The following is a 6,698-nucleotide window of genomic DNA, read 5'->3' as shown; positions in this document are numbered from 1 at the left end:
TTTTTAAGGAATCCTCGTGACTCGTACGTGACTCTTCTGCCTTAAGTTTGGAACAATACCTTCTTTAACCTTTACCAGTTAGATGCTTTCAAGAAACAGAAACTCAGATATATATATATATATATATATATATATATATATAGATGCTTTCAAGAAACAGAAACTCAGATATATATATACATATATATATACATATATATATATATATATACTTGGGATCACGTGAGACCAGCCTGTTTTCATGAGACTCATGAGACCAGCTTTTTACACTTGAAACTTCACAGCAAAATGCTGTGAAGGTAACCTTCACAGTGTTTATGCTGTAAAGGTTCGACTTTTTTAAACCTTCACAGTGTTTTTAATGTGAAGTTTCAAGTGTAAAAATGTGGTCTCACGGGTCTCAAGAAAACAGTTTGGTCTCACGTGAACCCAACTATATATATATATATATATAGATATATAGATAGATAGATAGATAGATAGATAGATATAGGTGGAGGTTCAAACAAGAACACCTTCATTTTACGAGAACGTAAGAACATGGTTATCACACGTGATAATACGCATGAGGGGATCCTGTGATGCGCGGACGATGTGTTCTACGACTTAGGCGGTGCCCAAGGTTGTCTGCGTATATGATTTAGCATCACATGTGATAGTCTTGATGGATTATAGTATCATATCAACAACACTCTTATCACATGTGATAATACCTGTGAGGGAGCTTAGTGATGTAAAGGCGACTTGGCCCGCAACCAAAATCGCTTGTGTCTCTGATTTAGTATCACATGTGTATTATATGTGATGGAATAATGGTATCATATGTGATTGTCTATTAGTAAAAGGGTGTTATCACGTTCTTGTAAAATGAGTGTGTTCTCGTTTGAATCCTCCCGATATATAAATGGATAAAAGATGTAGATGTTGTCCCAAAATTTCTGTTGCTTCTACATCAACCAATCACGTAAAGCAACATCATCGTTTTTTGTGAACGAGAGAGGATTTTGGGACAACGAATTTGTATCGTTGCTAATTTCACACGTACAATCCCTGCATATGTCCTGTCTCTTCTTGGTTGTTAGGAGGAAGTTATACAACATAACAAGTCTTATGGTCATGAAATAATAAACGAAGTTGAACAACCTAACGATTTGAAAAGTAAATCGTTACATAAGATGTTTTTTATTATGTGTATGAAAGTAAGATATGTATCTATCGGGAACTTTTAAAATTTATGACTAGTAATGGTGCATCGTATACAATAATACTATTACAATAAGCTGTTACGATAACCTTTGTGAGATCATCACTTTGTTATTTGCACGAGGAACATATGGAACACAAATATATCCTCTTTCCGGTTTTTTCTTTTATAGAATTGCGATCTATTTGACGTGCTCGATCATGTTGTGTTGTGTTGGATTATAAGCTATGCTTATGGCTGATTTATCGACACATAAATGCTTCAAAGTGTCGGTATGAATACACACACACACACACACATATATATATATATATATATATATTCAAATTTGACCGGGTCTTGACCCACTATAATAAAATTGGGTTTATAGAACGTCACTTTTAAACGTCCTAACAGACCACTTTATATGACTTAGTTTATAGGATCATAAAATAAAGTGTCATGTCTAAAGGTGTTTTAATAAGTTTATAGAACGTTTTAGGTGTTTTAACAAGTTTTTTAGGACACTTTCGATATAAAGTGTCGTATCAAAAGTTTAATCAAAGTGTCCTATAAACTTGTTAAGACGTTCAAAAGTATCCTATAAACTTATTACAACGTTTTTAGATATGACATTTTGTTTTTTGGTCATATAAACTAAGTCTTATAAAATAGTCTTGATATGTGTTAATTTATTAACCCTATTACATCATTTTCTTAATCATTTTTCTTTATTTTATTTGTCCATTAGTGTCTTAATTAAGTCTTTTGTGTCATTTTATGTAATTTCCTATTTATATATATATATATATATATATGTATATATATATATATATATTAATAGTATTATGTCATAATCTTATTTTATTTTGTTAATTATGCAGATTTTTGAGGTTTCTCGTCCGTCATGTAGCAGCCTACATGATTCTTTTGCTGGACAACTGGAGTGGTACTGCAGCAGTCCTATAGGAGCAAGTAGTGGGCCACATCCTTTCTTTTGGGCCGAAACCTTGGCTGACGAGATTAGCATCTGATTATAGGCTTGGGCTGTGGGCTACCTTGTAGTTTAAGCCTCTCTTTTGTACTTATGACATACCTTCTTGCACAAGCCTCATACTCCTTATAAATAGTAATTGTTACTAATCTTTAACAAATACTCTAACACTTGGGTTTAATATTTTTTTTTTCTATTATCTTGTCTCGCTTTCGGCTTTCTTACTTTTGATTTTCAAAAGCTTTCTAATTTTAGTTACAAGTTTGAAATTAATCGATCATTGTTGCAATACATTTGATTTCATTTTTCGTGGCTCACGATTAATTTTCTTAGATAAAAATATGTTTTTCTAGTGTTCACAAGTATTTTCTCACTTTTAGTGACGAAATTTGTTTTGCAAGTTTCGTGACTTGGGGTGCAAGTCTCTTTAATTTCTTTTTTGCAAGTACTTTACTTTATTTTATGTCATTTCCTTTATAATACTTTATATTTCCTTGCACCTTACTTTTCTGTAATTTGATTTTCGGTATTTAATTTCCAGTATTTTAATTTACTGCAGTTTACTTTTCCGCACTTTACTTTTCTGCAATTTAATTTTTAATACTTTAATTTTCAGTGTTTTAATTATCGCATTTTACTTTCCTGCAATTTATCTTTCAGTCATTTATATTTCTGTACTTCAACTTACAGTCTTTTACATCCTCGCAATTTATTTTATGTAATTTACTTTTCCGCATCATTTATTTATTTTTGAGTCTTTACATTCTTTGTAAGAAGAAACTGAGCAATGATGTCTAAAAGCCTTAGCTTGAGATGTAATGGAAAATTAAGTCCACAACAGATGTGAAAGTACAGAGGTATCTTATTAGCATTATTGTCTAACTATTTGTTTCAGGTGATTAATATTTCATTAAAGATTACATTGAATTAATTGACAACTATTTTATGTGTGAAAATGCATTAAAATTTAAAGTTAAGATAAATAAGAAAACATGAGGTAATAGAAGAAGGTATAAAGAGCTTTAGTATTTGACAAGTACTAACTCCTACGATGTAAGATGGTAACATTGTATTATGCTAGGATTCACGACGTCTAACATAAAAGATATCGTATCGATAACACGTTGGCCTGTGTATACTCTTTAAAAGTCGTCTGATCCGATAGTTGATAATTTGACAATTCTATAACATCATCATGTGGTATTATAGAACTGTGGCAGATGTACTATGTCATCTTTCTATCAGATCGCCTGTTTTGTGTATTAATCAACCTTTGCACCATGTGCTTCTTTTTACGACTGATATTTTCTTAGTTGTTAAACAAACCATCCAATTTTAAGATAAAACAAATCTCTCGAATTTGTCATCTGAAATTAGTTTTCAAATACTGAATTTTTTAAGAACTTTACAAAAATTTCTTTATGAGAACAATATCTGGTACTTATATCATTATTACTTGTTACAAGACGATAGTAGTTCAAGGTGTATACTTGCACTGAGTTCTATTTTTGTGTTAAATTCTGAGGTTGCATAAACCGAACGAGCAAGTCCATTAGGACATTTAGAAATTGGTGGCATCTTATAAACCCGGTTTTGTTGTAGTGATTGTACCGGTTTTCAGTTAACCAATAACCTATTTTTAGACTTTATCCGCACTTTTTTAAACCTGTTAAGGATTGGTCCCATACTCATGGACGGGTCTATGTATGTGGTATAGATGGCACATGCCACCGTATTATTTCTTCGCCGAAGGGTTAAAAAAAAAATAGGTTTCGTGAACGGTGCAACCGTATTAATTTGTTATATGTCACCGTATGTATTTTGAAACTACAATGAGAACAAGTTTTATTTGGTAGAGTTAGTTTGCAAAACTTTTATTCCACCCCACACCCAAGTCCGAATCATGTTAGTGTCATTTTCTTAATCAAACGGTGTCACCGTTTGAAAAAAAAAATTCCTATATTCTTTTCTTATGGTTAAATGTGCCACCATTTTAAAAAAATTATGGGTCCGTCCCTACCCATACTCATAATTTGGGACCAAAATGGGCTTTAGTCTATAATCGATCCTTGAAGATCAAGAGGGCCCCTTTTTCAGCAGATGAGATTAGGATGGAAGGTAGGTCCTTCTTTAATCGTACTTTTTGCATCTGCAATATATAACTCTTTTAAAATTCTTTTCAATCATATAACTCAAATTTGCCTGTGAGATGCAACAAAATTCTGCCATTGAGGTTCTGTCTGGTTTGCAAGATTGAATTGGATTGAAGAGATTTGGTATGAATTTCATTCCAATTCGATATTTGGTTTGAAAGATTTTCTGAATTTGAAATCTCACAAATATAGGATTTTGAAATCCATAGGGGTGATTGGCATTGGTATTTCATAGAATTCGTATATAATAATGTTTTAAAATATGTTAAAACATTTGTTTCATGATACTCAATTAATAAAAAACAAACTTTATTGTTTTTATAGTTATATACAATTTACTTTTACAAATTATTTATACAGTATGAAATTCAGTTCTATTCCAACTCGTACAAAACAAACCAAAAATTCTAAATCCAAATCCCTCCGATTCTAATTATTTATTTACATGCGTAAGATTTCAGTACATCAAAACATATCGAATGCAACAATTTACTAGGTAAGCGCTTACCTGAGTAAGAGTCGCCATCATCACTTACAGGGTAAGACTCTCCATCTTTCGCATCGCTCTTACCCGTTAAGATTCTTGACCGTTCTCATGTTTATCCGATAAGGAAATTTATGCATTAAACACTTACCAAGTAAGTGTTTAGTAAAACGGCCCCTTAGGCATGCAACGTCTTACCAAGTGGTTGACTTAAAATCCGACGTACATAAGGATTCCAATACCCAACAGAAATATAACTTTCTCAATGCAGTTGTCATACTCTCGAATCCTCCCTGTGTATGCAAATATATCATCCTATAATCAACTGTGTTGCACATGAAAAACAACATAATGCATGTTTCGGTTGGTGATTTCGACCAAAATCGGACCAAGGTAAGCATTGCATTTGTAGTACCATTTTTATTCACAAAATTAGAAATAATATATCACTGCATTTTTTTTTTCCATTTACATACCCCAATAAATATTTTAGTTATGATATTATATTAATTATATGATCCTTTATTTATTCAGTTGATTTCACCTCAACTATCATAACAATTTAAAATATGATATTTTCTGGGTTAGACTGTTTTTTATATTTCAGATTGATTATTTGTGATAATTAAGTTGATCAATACTATAATAAAAGTGATTTAGTTAATATGTCGGGTTAATTGCATAAAAATGTCATACATTTTATAATTATGAGAGGTATGGCCTAAAACCACCACCATCCCTACACCTTACTTGAGTGTAAGACTTTCCAAACACCATCCCTCTCCTTTTAAGACCATCCCTTGTCAACCTACATTATGTCCAACATAAAATAATGTCTGATTTTTATTTAATCAAACTAAATCAATACAAATCATAAATAGTGATTAAACATTTTAATTATTGAAACTCCTTATTTAGATAAGTTCAAAGCGTGTGACCTAATGGGTACTCGATATGTTGGTAATAAATACAAATCTCCTATTTATATTTATAGACAATAAGCGGCATCTAGCAATATATCATCGCCACCCAAATAACGAGAATCTGTGATACAACAAAAGTAGCGGTTTGTAGTCAATTTTAGTTTACACATTTAAGTCATTTGTCCTCAGTGTCCAGATTGAACACGAGACATTGAATGTGTCAGTCTCGTTATGTCCAATCTCTAGTTTCTTGATTCCCTAATATACTGATAAAACAGATCATGATATCTTATATCAATTATCTGAGCAAGCACGGATTTCCTTAGTATATATTTATCAAGGGGTCCAGAGATATCACTCCCGTCGTAGAGGAAAGACAAATCCTATCTTGATACATGTTAGTTCTACCATGTGATATATAAAATACCCAACAATATTCTGTCACACAGTTACAGAATGATTAAAATAAATGTTAAAATATGTCACTCCCATATAGCAGACTCCGTGTTCTCAATTCAAAGAATTACATGTACATTGACCCATATGCAGATTCAGTATCTCTATATGAATCCTTATATATGATAGTTATTATCCTATTATTTCAATCTTAAACCTGAAATAATATTTAAACAGAGACATTTAAAATACATTATTCTAAGGTCATTTATTATGAATACCTAAAATACATAATATAACATAAACATAATAAAATAGGCAATGCCTTTTATTAATTTATTAATTTTATGAAACAAACTAAAAATTACAATCATCATATGAGTGATTTTTGGATATTCACTAACAATCTCCCAGTTGCATTAAGGCCAATCATTCATGCATCGTATATCTATGGATCTATGTTGATCCTCTCTCTCATTGATTTGTTGATAATCCCTTTTTCCTTTCGATGTATTTATGTATCTGTAATTTCAGTTCCAGCGATCATACACTGAGCTTGTTCAGT

This window comes from Cynara cardunculus (genome assembly GCF_001531365.2).
Source record: "Cynara cardunculus var. scolymus isolate 2C chromosome LG 12, CcrdV1, whole genome shotgun sequence".
In the NCBI taxonomy this organism is placed as follows: domain Eukaryota; kingdom Viridiplantae; phylum Streptophyta; class Magnoliopsida; order Asterales; family Asteraceae; genus Cynara; species Cynara cardunculus.
Note: the sequence above shows the minus strand (reverse complement) of the source record.